This window comes from Telopea speciosissima, chromosome 2 (genome assembly GCF_018873765.1).
Source record: "Telopea speciosissima isolate NSW1024214 ecotype Mountain lineage chromosome 2, Tspe_v1, whole genome shotgun sequence".
In the NCBI taxonomy this organism is placed as follows: Eukaryota; Viridiplantae; Streptophyta; class Magnoliopsida; order Proteales; family Proteaceae; genus Telopea; species Telopea speciosissima.
Genome location: NC_057917.1, coordinates 31,642,711 through 31,659,854, shown reverse-complemented (window position 1 = coordinate 31,659,854; position 17,144 = coordinate 31,642,711). Strand labels below are relative to the sequence as shown.

The 17,144-nt window shown below is 43.7% G+C and overlaps 1 pseudogene; it reads right to left on the bottom strand.

The window, feature by feature from the left end:
* Nucleotides 1–1,179: 1,179 nt before the first annotated feature.
* On the bottom strand, nt 1,180–4,419 carry LOC122650645 (annotated as a pseudogene).
* Between the last annotated feature and the right edge of the window lie 12,725 nt (nt 4,420–17,144).

Below are 17,144 nucleotides of genomic sequence, written 5' to 3'. Positions count from 1 at the left end.
CCTTATCGTAGGAAGTTGTGACACTCATTGGTGCCCTTGTTGATGTTCCACGACTTAGGTCTTCCATGTCTCCATGATAAGGCTTTAGCATGCTTGCATGAAAGACTGGATGCATCTTGAGCTTAGGAGGTAGGCTCACCTCATAAGACACCTTGCCTACCTTCCTTGTGTTTCAAATGGGCCCTCGTACCGACGAACCAGCCCCTTGTGCACCTTCCGGAGGGACTTGAATTGTTGAGGTAGAAGCTTCACAAGCACCATGTCCCCAACTTCAAACCTTACTGGCCACCTATCCTTGTCTGCCCACTTCTTCATCTTCTTAGTGGCTTTGTCTAAGTACGACTTAGCTACATCCACCTTCTCTTGCCACTTATTGGCAAACTTGAACGCCGATGGGCTCTTCCCCATGTAGCCTGTCATCACTGTATGTGGAGTCAAGGGTTGCTGTCCTGTGGCAATCTCAAATGGACTTTGATTGGTTGCCTCGCTCCTTTGGAGATTGTAGGAGAATTGGGCCACATCAAGCAACTTAGCCCAATCTCGTTGGTTAGCACTCACGAAATGCCTCAAGTAAAGCTCTAATAAACTGTTGATGCGCTCCGTCTGTCCATCGGTTTATGGATGGAAGCTTGTAGAGAAGTGTAGTGCCAACCCCATCAACTTGAACAGCTCCGTCCAAAACCTCCCCGTGAAGCGAGGGTCTCGATCGCTGATGATCGATCATGGCACACCCCAATACTTAACGACGTGCTTCAAGAATAGTCTTGCTGCCTCTTCCGCCATGCAGTCTCTTGGTGCCGCCACAAACGTGCCATACTTAGAAAATCTATCCACAACCACCATGATTGACCCACACCCCTCTGACTTGGGTAGGGCACTGATGAAGTCCATGGAGACACTCTCCCATGCTCTCTCAGGTATTGGGAGTGGCTCCAACAATCCCCTAGGTGGTTGCTGCTCCACCTTGTCTTGTTGGCACACAAGACAAGTCTTCACATAGGCTTCTATGTCATCACGCATCTGAAGCCAATAGTACGCCGCTTCCAACAATGGTCGCGTGCGTCGTTACCCTGGGTGACCAGCCCATTTGGTGTCTTGGCATTCCCGGATCAAATTTCTCCTCAAGTTGTTCCATTTAGGAACATATAGTCTTCTCTTCTTGGCATAGAGCAAGCCATCTTACTCCCAAAACCTCCGTGTCTTACCTTCTTTGGCAAGGGCAAGTAAGCTCTTAGCCACCGGGTCATGTTGTAGACCTTCCTTGATCAAGCCCATGAGCTCTCCTTTCGGTTGGCTAAGGGAAGCTAACTCCGCCTTTCTACTTAGCGCATCAGCCACCTCTTAGCCTTGCCCGGCTTGTACTCGAGGACAAAGTCAAATTCCGCCAAGAAGTCTTGCCATCTAGCCTGCTTGGGACTTAGCTTCTTCTGGGTCTGAAAGTAGCTAGTGGCAACATTGTCCGTCTTCACCACGAACCTCGACCCCAACAAGTAGTGTCGCCATGTTCTTAGGCCATGCACCACCGCGGTCATCTCCTTCTCATGGACGGTGTAGCGCCACTCCATGTCATTGAGCTTGCGGCTCTCATATGCAATGGGATGTCTTTCTTGCATCAATACCCCTCCAATTGCAAAGTCGGATGCATCTGTATGCACCTCAAATGGCTTGCCATAGTCTGGCAGGGCAAGCACTGGTTCCTTCATGACGGCCTTCTTCAGATCATCAAAGGCATCTTGGCATGAGTCTGACCATTCCCATGCCTTGTTCTTCTTTAGAAGATCAGTGAGTGGAGCTGCCCTCTTTGAATACCCTTGAATGAACTGCCTATATTAGTTCACCAGACCAAGCTAGAAAGGACCTCAGCTCGGTAACCTTTGTAGGTGCCTCCCACTCCTGTATAGCCCGCACCTTGCTCTCGTCCATCCTTAGTGTTCCACCCCCAATCTTATGCCCTAGGAACATCACCTCCTCTTGGGCAAAAGAACATTTCTCCTTCTTAACATACAACTGATTGTCCTTCACCACCTTGAAGACAACCCTCAGATGTTGTACATGCTCCTCTAGGGTGTTACTATAGACCACAATGTCGTCTAAGTACACCACCACGAACTTGTCGAGGTAGGAATGGAAGACCTTGTTCATCAATGTGCAAAATGTGGCTGGTGCATTGCTGAGGCCAAAGGGCACAACCAAGAACTCATATGAGCCATACCGTGTCACACATGTGGTCTTGGCTTCATCTCCCTCAGCGATGCGGACTTGGTAGTAGCCTGACCGCAAGTCTAGCTTGGTAAAGTACCTTGCCCCACCAAGTCTATCAAATAGATCAGCTATCAAAGGAATGGGGTATTTGTTCTTGATGGTTACCTTGTTTAGCGCCCGATAGTCGATGCATAGTCGAAGTGACCCATTATGCTTCCGTTGAAAGAGAATTAGGGTGCCATATGGAGCTTTGGACAGGCAGACGAACCTAGCATCAAGTAAGTCCTTCAACTGCTTCCTTAGCTCCTCCAACTCCAGCGGTGACATTCGATAAGGTGCCATGGCTGGTGGCTTGGCACCAGGCTCCAACTCTATGGCATGATCCACCTCCCTCCTAGGTGGAAGTATCTTCAGCAGCTCTGGTGGCATGACATCCTTGAACTCCTTAAGGACCTTCTCCACTGGCTTGGGTAGCACCTCCATAGGGCTGTTCTCCTTCTCCTCGAGCAATGCCACAAGGTAGGTGTCTTCCCCCTTCTTGACCCCTTTCTCCAACTGCATAGTTGAGAGTAGCTTGGGGCCTTCCTTGGTCCCTTGCACCGTTGGGACCATGCATGGTGCACCTTCCTCCATGATGCACACGGTGCTGATGAATGGCATGGGTATAGCCTTGACCCTCCTTAAGAACTCTATACCTAACACCACTTGAAAATCATCCATAGGCACCACCGACAAGTCTACGGTGCCTTTCCACGTCCTGATGCTCATCTCGACCCCTCGAGCGACACCTTCAATGGGACGAGCTTGGGAGTTAACCGCCTTGAGCCATCCTCCCTGTTTGGACACCTTTAGTCCAAGCTTATTTGCCTCCTCCATTGAGATAAAGTTGTGTGTGGTGCCTGTGTCGACCATAGCTCGTGAGGGCTTCCTGTTGATGTGCACCTCCACATACATTAGCCCCTTTTGAGAGGTAGTGGCCTTGACCTCCGTCGCCTTGGCCTTGATAGCACCCAGTTGTTGTAGGGACCCCACGTGTGCTTCCTCTTCACCCTTCTCCAATAGGGCATTGAGAGCTTTCCTCTTGGGGCAATCTCTAGCCCAGTGTGGCCCGTCGCACAAGAAGCACTTATCCTTCTTGTTAAACTTGGCCTTACCCTCCTTGCTTGTAGTAGCCTTACTACTTCCTTCCTTGGGAGGGTATTTCTTGGGACCTTTCTCTCCCCCACCATTTCCTCCATTGCTCTTCTTGGCCTTAGCATTATCTTCTCTCCTGAACTCCACCAATGACTCCGCTGCTGCTATGGCAGAAGCAAGATCTTGCACGCCTCGGTGTTGTAGTTCTTGCGCAGCCCAACCTTGGAGACCATCCATGAAGTTGAAGAGAAGTTCTTCATCGGTCACACTAGGGACCTTAAGCATAAGTGTTGAGAATTCCTTGACATAGTCCCTAATAGACCCAATGTGTTTCAGCCTTTTAAGGCTCTTTCTAGCCAAGTAAGCAGCATTTTCTGGGTAGAATTGCTTCTTTAATACCTTCTTGAACTCATCCCAGGTGTCTATGGTGCACGTACCTCTTTCTATGTCTGCATGCCTCCTTCACCACCATAGAGTTGCTGTGTCAGTGAGGTAAAGTGTTGCGGTCCGCACCTTAGTCGCCTCATCCTCGAGTGACATTGCCTCGAAGTACCTCTCCATGTGCCACACAAAGTTGTCGACTTCCCGCGCATCTCTCTTCCCATCGAATGGCTTAGGCTTTGGTACCTCCACCCTAGGTACCTCACGTGAGGTAGTGGCTCCCCCGGTCATTGCCCTCCTACACATTGCCCAATCCGCTTGTACCTCATCGATGCGAGCATCCATCTTGGCCAATGCTTCCCACACTTGGGCCTTCAAGCTGGCAAACTCCTCCTGTTGGGCGTGCACTATGGTGTTGAGAGTGGTTTGTAGGGACTCCTTGAGCTCCCCCATTTGGCTCACTAGCTCCTCCTTGAGCTCCATCATATGGCCTTCGAGCTCCTCCCCACTTTGCTCCACAACATCGAGGCGCTCCTTCACCTCGGCCGTTGCTAACTCCACCCGAGCTAGGCGTGGTTCCATAGCTCCACTAACGTCCACGGACTTGTCCTTGCCTCTAAGCCTCTCCTTGGTGGGAATGGCCTCCCTCCCAAGGGCTTGCTCGCTCACCATCATGTCTAGCACTTCTGATTCGTTATCCATGATGTCGAATCCACAAGTATCTTCCCTCGCAACCAAAGCTCTAATACCACACTTGTCATGGCCTTAAACCTTACTAAGTAACCGCGCCGGCACTTAGCACTCACTCTAGCACTAAGTCAGCCTTTCACCAACTCTAGCAAGGGACTTGAGAAGAGAACTTAGAGAACACTAGAGAGACTTTGTAAGAATACACTTGAATTGTTTGAAAGCTTTGAGTACAAGACTTAATAGCTTGCTTGCTTGGTGCCTTGGCCAAATGAGGCCACCTCTATTTATAGGCAACCAAGCCTACAATGAATGGCTATGATATTTACATGTGTCCTTCATCCAATGGTGGAGAACCCTCTAGAATAGAGTCTAGAATAATCCTAGATATTTACAAGAGTGCTCTAGAAGATTGCTAGATCTTTCCTAGCTTCTAGAGGTTCTTAATGCTTCTAGAATGAGTCTAGCCTCTTCCAAGTATGGAGAGTTCTAGACCTTGGTTCTTTCTTGGCCCAAGGTCCATGTCAATGGGACTTGCAAGTCTTAGCCTTGGGCCATAATTAGGCGGGCTGTGACAAGCTGCTTGGCCTAGCCAGCGGCTACTGCCATGTGCACATCCAACAGATTGTGGCATGCCTAGCTGCGCACAACCGCGGCAGCCGCAGGCCACAGCCCGCTGCTGTTGCTGCTATGTGCAGCTAGCGTGTGCCAAGGGCCACGCATCATGGGGAAGAAAGAAAGAGAGAGAAAAGGAAGCAGAGACAGGGGGAAGAAAGAGAAATAGGGGAGAGGCATGAGCAACGTGCCATGGGCAGTACTCATGCTCCTTCCAAAGCAAAAAAACCCTAATTCCATAATCCAAAAAATAATAATCTCTTCCCTATATTGGCGAACCATAAACTAATAGCTCTGATGCCATTGTTAGATCACATGCACCAAGATCCAAATAAACTAGGGTTTGGATCATACCTGAATGTGTACAGAAGTGCAGCGGAAGAAGGATCAATAGCCAAGCTTATGGTTACGAGCACACGAACAAAGCTCCACGATCTCTACAGGTTTCTCCTTAGATAAATCTACACCACTAATCTCTGGGCAGCAGGGATGGAAACCCAAAAGAAAAACACAAAACTTAAAGAGAGGGAGAGAATCATTTCTTATGAACTGCACTAGGGTTTTGGGCTATCTTAGATATATAAAGCCAAACTGGACTGCCCATTTTAGATCTCCACTAGAACTCTAACAAAGAGGGGGGAGAGGAGTTGGTCACTTAAGTGACCGCCTCCCTCTCTCTTGTGCGGGTTCGGCCGGTCTGCCCCTTGTGGGCAGTCTGGACCGGGCCCGTGGCCCATATCGTTTTACACTATCAAACAGCCAATCAAAGATATTGAGGTACTTTAGTCTAGAATGAAATAAGAGGAACATAAAATACGATACCAAAACCTGATATAATCAAGAGAGAGAGAGAGGAAGAAGGTACCTACAATGAATATGATACCCCTAAGTGCCCTCTCCGTCCGTCTTTTCTTGTTCTCAGCAGAGCCAACTGTATGTAAGTTAGTGTCTTGCTATTGTAGATTAGCCGTTCTTTGCCTTTTCCCCTTCAATAAGATCTGCTATAGGTTTTAAAAAAAAAGATAAAGTCAAGAAATCCCAACTGAGAAAAGGATTATAATCCTACTAGGGGGGGGAAGCCAAGTTATATTAATTGTTCTATCTGAAAATCAATGGAGAAAATGGAAGATATATTAACTCATGGAACTCAGTCAATGAACCCAAAAACAAAGGAAGCAATAGAAAGCAAAAAACTTAAAAGACAAAGATTTGTTTAAAAGAACAGGTGAGATCTTACCGAAGGTGTTTCATTGCTACTGGGAACCTTATTGATTCCTGAGAAGAGTACCCTGCTGTGGCTGCAACGGTTGCTAATTGGAGGATACAAAACAACCCCTTCTGATTCAAAAAATCTAAGGAGTTTGCTGAGATTTTTTTTCATCCTTTTTGATCTGCATATCCACCAAACAGTTGCTACTGATTTTTGAATGCTTAATTAACTCAACAACCCCTTCTAATTAAGTTTTAACCCAATTTAAGGTCCTAATTAGGATTCATAAGAACTGCCATTTGAAGATAACAGGCCATTCAATCAATTAATCAGATAATTACACACTACCAGATGGAAATGAAATAACAAATTGGTAAAGTTGGGTGTATAACTGTATATACATTGTGGACTACTACTCCATTTGTTGGATATAATCCTTTTGGAACACTGGTCTACTTGTCCTGTTCTCTTCTTTTCTTATTATAGTAAGTCCTTTCTATCTCCTCTATGGAAAAATTGAGAAGAAATAGGAAATGGATTTTACTCTGTGGCTTTGTGCAGGAGCAACCCACTTGTTGTATTTATGATTCAATGCATTTGTTTAAATATACAATTGTGTTTGGTCTGTGCTAGCCTAGGTTAGTAAGCTTCTCACACTCCCCTATCATAAACTAGCACATCATCTTAAAAACAAAAACCCAAACTCATTACTGCAGCCATCAGACAATAAAAAATATGAAACTCACGGATATTCACTACAAAATCAAATTTATCTTCTCAGATGCAATGCATCAGAGGAACAAATATTTCAATGCAACAACAGTACAAATTCAATGAATCTCAGATACAAATATTCAAAAACAAATTAACAGGAGATATCTTTCCTCAGAACTTCTCACATTCAACATCATAAAACGGGAAAAAAATAAATAAAGTGCAAACATCCCTGTTATCCCATGCTATTCAAAGAGCAATGCAACACCATAGAAATTTCAATAGGAACTCTAAATCTGTTTTCCATGGTGAGGGGTGCAATTCCCCAATTTCATAGGAAATTATCAAATCCATTTCAAAAAGTACTTCTTAAATGCCCTTCGAAAACGCATGATTGGGTTGGCAAAGGATAGATTCTCATATCCCATTCAAATAACCGAACCCTTTTCCACACTCTAGTTGAATCCTCCATGGACAGAAACAAAGACTTCAAGTTTGAGTTTGCAAAAAACTTAAAATCAAAGACTTCACTTTGAAGATAAGGAATTAATCTTTTCTTATATACAACTATGAAGTATGGAGTGTATTAAAATTTCCCAACCTCACTTGAAGAACAAGATAAAGGGGCCACAGTTTTTGGAAAGAAATTACAAAAATAACTAGAATGGCTTCTCTTCCTCAACATTCAAAGAGAATGATACCTCCACCATTGTTCAGAGACTCTAGGAAGAAACAATGTGAGTGGAGAAGGTAGTTCCAAGTCAAAATTTTCTAAAATAAAAAGAGTAGGAAAAAAAATATTAAAAAGAGCATACCCAGTATACGAGGCTTCCTCCACTATGAGGTCTAGGGAGGGTCATAATGTACACAGCCATACCCTTGCTTTCACAGAGTGGCTGTTTCCAGATTCGAACCTGTAACCACACTTGGTACACACAGCACAATCCCCTTGAGGAAATTTTGAGTTGTTACACCATGATCCAATTGAACTAAGGTTTGGATCATACATGAATGTGTACGGAAATGCAATGAAAGAAGGATCAAAAGCCAAGCTTATGGTTATGAGCATACGAGTGAATCTCCATGATCACGATAGGTTTCTCCACAAAGAATTCCACACCACAATTTCCTGGGAAGAGATGGAATCCCAAAGAGAACACAAAAACACTGGAGAGAGGGAGAGTTTGGTTTCTCAGATCATCTGGCCTTGGGGTTACAGGCTTTCTATTTAAAGCCAAAACCCTAAGACCCCTGCCCCTATTTAGACTCCCACTAGGAATCAATCTAAGAAGGGGGGAAGAGACCCAGCCACTTAAGTGGCTGGTTCTTTTCATGCGCAATGGGTCGGGTCGGGTCCGACCTACCCCTTGTGGGCAGCTTAGATTGGGCCTGGCCGGTGTTCTATTTACATCTCCTACTCGCCCACATGAGGTGCAATAGTTTAACTATGCAGCCAAGTCTCTTTCAATTGTGTAACTCTTCATACAGGAAATGGGGCGTGCGACCTATCAAGATAATTCAAGGTAGGAGTACTATATCAATTCCATCTAACCAACATAGTACATCACTCACAAACAATCTCAAATACCCCAAACGATCCAATTACACCAGATCTAGCACTCTCGATCCCTCACGATGAGCAGTACTAACCCTTTGTATACAATTTACTCATGACTACATCAATCACTAATATGACAAGTCGCCCGGGAAATGAGTCACAAAACAAAGGTGTAATGTCAAATAGTTTTCCCTGAGCCCCTCATGTCAATCCAATTCTCTCCAACAGCTTTCCCAATCGTTTCCCGCTAGACCGCATCATCCATGATCCTAAGGAGAACGTCAAAGTAGCGTCATTGGATGTCCTCTTCATGACATTATCTCAGGTAATAAGGGTGCTGTGGGATTAAGCTAATCCATGTGGCTCACACAGTGACGAAGCAGGGATCCATTCAATTACTCTCACAATCGGTCGATATAAGCACATGCAGTATAATATGCATGCTATGGTGCAACTCCCATTGAGGTGCGCATGTCACTCACGAAAATATTAACTCCATATGGATCTTAGTCTAGTCGCTGTTTCAAGTGCCTAACTTGAGTTTCTAGCAAAGTCACCCTCATGGTTTCTGACTAGAATCTCACACCCGGCTATTTAACAGGCTACTTAGAAGTGTGGTATCTTCCAAGTTGGACCAAGTAAAGGTCTCATCTTAGCTCCGACTAAGGCACCGACAATCACACATGCTCATGGGCTCATCTCGTTCGCTATCCTCAAGCACTGAGGCGAATCACCTGTGTGAGTGGGTCAATTCAATGCTTGGTGACATCTTTACAATAATGAATGTATACACACAAAATTTCTCTAACAAATATATACTCATTAATAAATGTAAGAGGAATACTAATAAATGTCCATCCATAAAAAAGTGTTCCAAAAAATACACATCATATCCGCTTGAGTCCCAGGTTCCTAACATGAACTAGGAAAACATCTCTAGCAATGGGCTTTGTCAAAGGGTGAGCCAACATATGGCCAGTGGAGATGTGCTGCACAACAACTTCACCTTGCGCGACTATATCTCGAATGTAGTGATACTGTATATTAATGTGCTTGGCTCTGCCATGAAACTTGGGGTTCTTCGTAAATGCAAGCATTGTCGTGCTATCACAATGTATAAGCACAGCGTCGTCTAAGTGAGTAGAAACAAAAAGTCTCTACAAGAACCTTCTGAGCCAAACGGCATCTTGAACTGCTGTTGAACATATGACGTACTCTGACTCCATCATGGATAGGGCGATGCAGGTCTGTTTCTTTCTACTCCAAGTAACAGCTCCACCTCCTAGGACAAATGCATACCCCGAAGTAGACTTGTGTTCGTCTCTGTCACTAGCCCAATCAGCATCACTATAGCCTCTTAGTCTCAAATCTGAACCACTAAAGGTGAGCGAGAGGTCTGTAGTCCTAAGTAGGTATCGAAGGATTCTCTTCACTGCCTGCCATTGAACTGGCCCAGGGTTACTCTGGTAATGGCTCACCATGCTAATGGTAAAGCAAATATCTGGACGCGTGCACATCATCGCGTACATCAGACTACCTATCGCCGCTGTGTAGGGTATTTTGGACATTTGGTTTTCTCTCTTCATCATTCTTAGGGCACTGGTCTAAGCTCAAAGTGCATGCCTTATCCATTGGAGTGTCAATGGATTTCAAGTTGCTCATATGGAACCGCTCTAGGACTTTCTTTATGTAAATCTCTTGAGATAAACTAAGAAGTCTCCTAGTGTGATCCCTCACAATCTTCATGTCCAACATAAAGTTGGCCTCACCCATGTCCTTTATCTCAAAAGTAGAGGACAACCATTCTTTAGTGGCAACAATCATTTCAATGTCATTCCCAGCCAACAAGATGTCATCAACATATAAGGATAGGATAATGAATCCGGTCTTGGACCGTTTAACATACACACAGTGGTCCTATTTAATCATATCAAAACCCATAGAGCATAATGAAATCTAATGCACCATTGCCTGGACGATTGCTTAAGGACATAGATGGAATGTTTGAGATGGCATATTTTGCGCTCATCTCCCTTCTTCTCAAAGCCCATAGGTTGAACCATAAAGATCTCCCCGTCCAGTTCTCCATTGAGAAAAGTAGTTTTAACGTCCATTTGGTAGAGTTCTAAATCCAATTTTACGACAATGGCTAGAATGACGCGTATGGAGGCCATTCTCACAACAGGGGAGAACGTCTCATCATAGTCTATACCCTCCTTTTGGGTATATTCCTTCGCCACATGACGTGTCTTATACTTGTCAATTGATCCATCTGCCTTTCGTTTGACCTTCAGGACCCACTTGTTCCTGATGGCCTTAAGCCCAGGCGGAAGATCAACTAGTTCCCAGACTAGGTTCTTACGCATAGAACTCAACTCGTCTTCCATAACAGCTTGCCACATTTCCTTAGCTGGGGAAGAGAGCGCCTCACTTGTTGAAGCTTTTTCATCCTCATCCCTTGGAACACAAACGAGGGCAGCGTCCCCTTTAATCTCAAAAAGACGTCAGGGAACGTGTCCACGTGTGCTCCTATGCGCAGAGGGTTCTTGACCTTCTGATTGTGCGCTGTCACTGAGTGGCACACTCCCACTAGGCCGATGATCAGTCTCACCCTCTCTAGCAACCTCTTGATGAGTTATTAATTCCTCACCCTCACCAAGAGTAGGTGAAATGTTTTCATCAGTCTCTATCTCAAAGAGATCAAGATCTCTACTAGCGTCACTAATGTTGGGGAAATCGATCTCAATAAAATCCACATCACTGGACTGTCATCCCTCCATCTTGATGTTCACAGTACACTACATAGCCGTTCGAGGTATCGGAATACCTTATAAAGATATTCTTTTTAGCTCTAGGGTCAACTTTCCTAAACTTATGGGAGGTACTATGAACATATCCTGCACAACCCCATGGTCGCATATGCCCCAAAGTGGGCTTTACGCCTTTCCACAATTCATAAGGAGTGGAAGGAACTGACTATGATGGCACGTGGTTAAGGACGTAGGCAGCGGTCAACATAGCATCCCCCCAGAAAGATATTGGAAGGTTGGCCTATGCCATCATCAATCTAACCATATCTAAAAGCGTCCTATTCCCCCGCTCTGCTACACCATTTTGCTACGGGGTGTGGAGAATAGTGAGTTGTCTGGTGATTCCTTTCTCCTCACACATCTCTTTAAATTGATCTGACAAATATTTGCATCCTCGGTCAATGCACAGAGTTTTTAAACTCTTGCTTTATTGATTCTCAACCTCTGCTACAAAGCGTTTGAAGCAATCTAGCGCTTCGTAGCGATGAGCGATCAGATAGACATAACCAAATCGCGAGTAATCGTCAATAAAGGTGAGAAAATAGAGAAGCACCATGACTTGCCTTCACGTTCATTGGTCCACAGATGTCCGAATGGACAAGCTCTAGGGTCTGGGTTGACCGTTTAACCTTTCCAAAAGGCTTCTAGTGGGCCTTACCTGCTAAACATGCCTCACATGTCAGTAGGTTGACTTTAGCGAGTGAGCCAAGAAGGCCTTCTCTAGCTAGCCGTCCCATCCTATCTCAACCTATGTGTCCCAATCTAGCATGCCAAATAGTTAAATCCGAACTAATATCATAACTAACCACAAAAGATGAAGAGGAAATAGTAGGAATTATTAAATCTAACTTAACAAAACCATTCTCAAATTTGCAATATCCAAAAATACTACCATCCAAACGTATCTCAAAAGAATCACTATAAAAAACAAAGGAATAACCAAAAGTCAAAAGTGCAGTAACGAAAAGTAGATTATGCTGGATTTCTAGTGCGTATAGCACATCATGAAGTAGCAAGATGCACCCAGTGCACAAGGTGAGCTGATAAGTACCAACTCCTCGAACTGCTTCACTCATGCCATTCCCTATGTAGATGTTCTGGACGCCATCCAAAATCTTTCTATAATCTATGAACCCCTCCTTGATCACGAGCTACGTGTCTTGTTGCTTCTGTATCCACAATCTAGTTAGATTGGGCTTGGGCAACCAAAACATGTGTATAGACAAAAGTACAGGGAGAGAGGGGTTGAAATGGCACCTTCTTCGCTTCAGTGCAATCACGAGCGAAGTGTCCCATCTTCTGGCAGTTATAGCACTTGACCTTGGTGATGTCTCTCTTTCCACCTCGCTTTTCATTCTAGCACTTGGTGGTTTTACGCCCAGTTGGTGCAGTGTTCTGATTTTGTTCCTGATTCCCGGTGTTCCTTTCTGTTTTACGCTTAGACCCATTCTTGCGCTGCCCCGCTTGGGCGACAAGGGCATGTGATTGGGTCGCCTCTGGGTGCTCCGCCTCTAGTTCCACATGAGCGGCAATGTCATTAAATGTCTTGACAGTGTCGTTCTTTGTTAGAACTATCTTCATTTGCCCCCAGGAATCAGGCAACGTCCTGATGACGGCTTGTACTTGCTGCTCATCGATAAGGTGTACCCCAGCATCATATAACTTCCGGATCATGTCTTTCAGGACCCTGAGGTATTCAACCATAATGTGCTTGGGGTCCTTATTATACATCTCAAACTTCAAGTTTATGGACCTAAGTCTGGTAGTGGATGTACCGCCACAATCGAGCTTAACCTGGTCCCACATGGATTTGACTGTCTCGCATTTCTCATACTGGCCAATGAGATCATCGTGCATCGAGCTTAACATAATAAAGCGAGCACTCTGATTTTTCTTAGACCTATTATCGTAAGCCTCTTTGTCTTGACAATGATGGGCGGTAGTACCCACTTTGGGTGGGGCCATCTCAGTGGTCAGGTGTTCTAGGTAATCATGCTCATTAAGTAAAAACTTAATCTTATGGTGCCATATGTCATAGTTGGTGCCATCCAACTTATTGCCTTGGTTAACGTCAGCAACAACTGTCTTGGTGGCCATCACTACAATGTGCAAGGGAGGACATTTAGCATACATTCATAAACAAATGTTCAAGAAACCCTAATTATAATTAATGGTTCATTTTCTCACACGGTGAGACCAAAAACTTTGCTAAGTTGGTAATCAAATCTCACATTGTGTGGGTCTGGGGATATATAACTTTAAATGATTTCGAACAAATATAGGAGGAAAAGACATCTCCAAACCACAATTTAATGCGTCATACATCGGGTGCGCAAGGGACTCATTAAAGAGACCTGATTTGGTACTTGAAGTGACATGCCAAGTCCATACAGGGTTGCGATATGCAGTGCAGTAGGCTCCCATTACATGGCTTTTCACAAATAAAATATTAAAATACAACTGGCTCTTTACATTCAAGAATCTTAATATACACTACCGACGAGCACTGCACTTTGTATCACTTCCAAGTATCAACCCTAACGCACATACATCTCCACAAAAAAAAAACATATCTCTTAACAAGTACCAAATCCATCCCATAAAATATAAAATAAAATAAACATAGGTTGCATGGGATTGGGTTTGACCTCTTACCCATATGGTGCGAGTCAAACCAAGTCATACCGCCTCGGGAGGGTAAAATTGCCAACTTTAAATTTGCAAGCACATAATAGCAAAAATAAAAAAATAAGGGCAATAAAAAGCAATTAGACATGCAACCACAATGACAATTCAATTAGGGAAAAAGAAAGGGGGTGGGTGAAGGAATTCCCACTTCACCCATATCCTTCCTAAAAAAAAACTTTTAAAAAAAGAATTTGACATTCCCTTCTTTATATATATATATATATATATATATATATATAGAGAGAGAGAGAGAGAGAGAGAGGATGTTTTATAAGAATCCAGCAGTGGGCATTAAGCCTACTGCCAAGGTTTTTTTTTTTTTTTTTTTATAAAACAGTCACATCAGAACCCCCTTTTGTTTTTCTTTTTCTTTCTTCTTTTCTTTTCTTTTTCCCTTTTCTCTCTTTTTTTCTTTTTTTGTTTGCTTGCAGTAGCTGCTGGCCGAGCCAGCGGCCGCTACAACATGCCAGGGTCACGCGGCCTGGCTGCACACAGTCGTGGCAGCCGCATGCAAAGGCCAGCTGCTGCTGTTGCTATACACGGCTGGCGCTTGCCCTACACACACCCATGGCAGTGGGTGGCCGCGGCCTGCTGCTTCTGTGGGCATGCGCCTAGGGCCGCGCGGCTAGGGAAAGTGGAGAAGGAGAAAAAAAAAAAAAAGAAGAAAGAGGGAAAGAGGGAGGATCAAGGGGAGAGAGAGCATGAGCCGTGCGTGATGCCGTGATGGGCAGCCCTCATGTTCCCTTCAAACTAGAAAAAAAAAACTTCTAAAAAACTCTTCCCAAACATGCAAACCATAAACCAATAGCTCCGATGCCATTTTTAGATCACATACACCAAGATCCAATTGAACTAGGGTTTGGATCATACCTGAATTTGTATGGAAATGCAATGGAAGAAGGATCAAAAGCCAAGCTTATGGTTACGAGCACACGAGCGAATCTCCACGATCATGATAGGTTTCTCCATAGAGAACTCCACACCACAAATCCCTGGGAAGAGATGGAATCCCAAAGAGAACACAAAAACACTGGAGAGAGGGAGAGTTTGGTTTCTCAGATCACCTGGTCTTAGGGTTACAGGCTTTCTATTTAAAGCCAAAATCCTAAGACCCCTGCCACTATTTAGACTCCCACTGGGAACCAATCTAAGAGGGGGGGAAGAGACCTAGCCACTTAAGTGGTTGGTTCTTTCCATGCGCAATGGGTCGGGTTAGGTCGGGTCCGACCTGCCCCTTGTGGGCGGCTTGGACCGGGCTTGGCTCATGTTCTATTTACATGAGTAAATACTAAAAACACAAGCATACTTGAGTAAATCAGTAAATAGCAAGATTTGAAACCCTACAAAGAAAGAGGGGGGGGGGGAGGAGAAGAAGATAAAGAGAAGCAACAGAAACAAGAATCCACTTAATTGACTTAAAATAATTTCCACCACTTGAGCAAAGGGGTGTTGACTAATATGCACTGTGGTCTCGATAAGGTATTTAAAGGTCAAACTGTCAAAATAAAAGAGGATTCAACTGAAAGAAGTGCATCCTTGATTGGACTTATCACAAATTTTATGAGCAACATCTCCAACTGTAAAAGAATCATTGAAATATTCCAATTCCACAAGTTATTCTAACAATTTAACATGCAGAACACAAATAGTATACATACAGACAAATGCAGAGATACGGATAAATGCAAACATAATGCACATAGGACTTTGTATACATGATAGAAATGTTTCTGACACCTGGCTAACCTAGATACCTTCTTTGGAGGAGTGTAGGCTCCAGCTTTCAGTAAAGTGACATGTACACTTAAATCAACAAGCACCGCATGAAAAGTATCAAAATGAACAGGGCAATATGAATGCAAACCCAAAAGACCTTAGGAAGGGAATCCGGAATTCATGGATGGAAGCAGGAAGTGCGTCCAAAGATGGGAAAAGAAAACCTAGTACATAGCTCCAAAGATCAACCTTTAGGGACCAAGGACTATTTTTTTCTTTGAGAAGCAACCCAATAGCTTGATCTTCAACCCTCTTTGGTCTTTTTCTCTTTCAATCATAAAACAAGGGACTTGCCTTCTACTCTATAAGCAACAGGAACACACAGTATAACTATTTTGCTACCCAAAATGCAGAAGACATTAAATGGTCGAATCCCTAGTTCAAAAAACAAAAGCAAGGGATAACAGAAGAATTCGAAGAAAGAGAGCTATGGAGGCAGTAATCAAGTTCAGAGGAAGCAAACAGAATAAAATATGTTAAAATAATAAGGAAATTGATCACATTCAAAAAATCAACAAACCTTCTTCAAATCCCCGGAACCCGCTTTCGTTTTCTCTAAGCTATTCTCCTCAAAGATCTGTTGGAAACCCACAAAGAGAGAAAGAGAGAGAGAGTTAACAGAGAGATTGAGATTAAGAGAGCAACCAGTGGTAGATTGAGGGCGAGGATGAGAGAGAGATGAGAGGAGTTCGTTAGGGCGTAAGAGGGAGTGAGAGAAACACTAAAACGAAAAAAGATGAGTGGGAAAACCAGATGTTAGAGGTTGAAGCGGGAAATAAAAAAAATACGGAAAAACAAAAAGAAAAACGACGGTAGCAAAAAAAATCGTCGTACCATAGCATATTAATATGACGTAAACTGAATTCCGTTGTAAAAAATGTAAGTTTAAGGATAGAATTTTAATATCCGTCGTTTCAAATCACTTTTTAACCATGGTATTTTATTTCCGTAGTAATATAATAAATATTCGCGACAAAAAGAAAAAGTCTGTCGTTTCAAATTCTTTTACTACGGTAATATTTTACCATCATTAATTATTAGACTTTTAGCCATGGAATTAAATTTTCGTTCTAAATAAGTCTTTTTACTATAGGAAAAAAATTTTGTTGTAAAAATATTGTCATAAATAACCATTTTTCTTGTATTAGTCCACCCGCCACCAAAGGAAATTGTTTTGTCATAGTTGCTACGAACTATTTCACCAAGTGGGTAGAAGCAGTCCCAATGAAGTCGGTCAGCCAGACTGACATTATTCAATTCTTAAAGCAGCATATTATCCACCGATTTGGTCTTCTTGAAACCATCACCTGCGACAATGGAGGAGTCTTTTCAGGAGGGGATGTTGACCGTTTGCTTCTGAACATGGAAT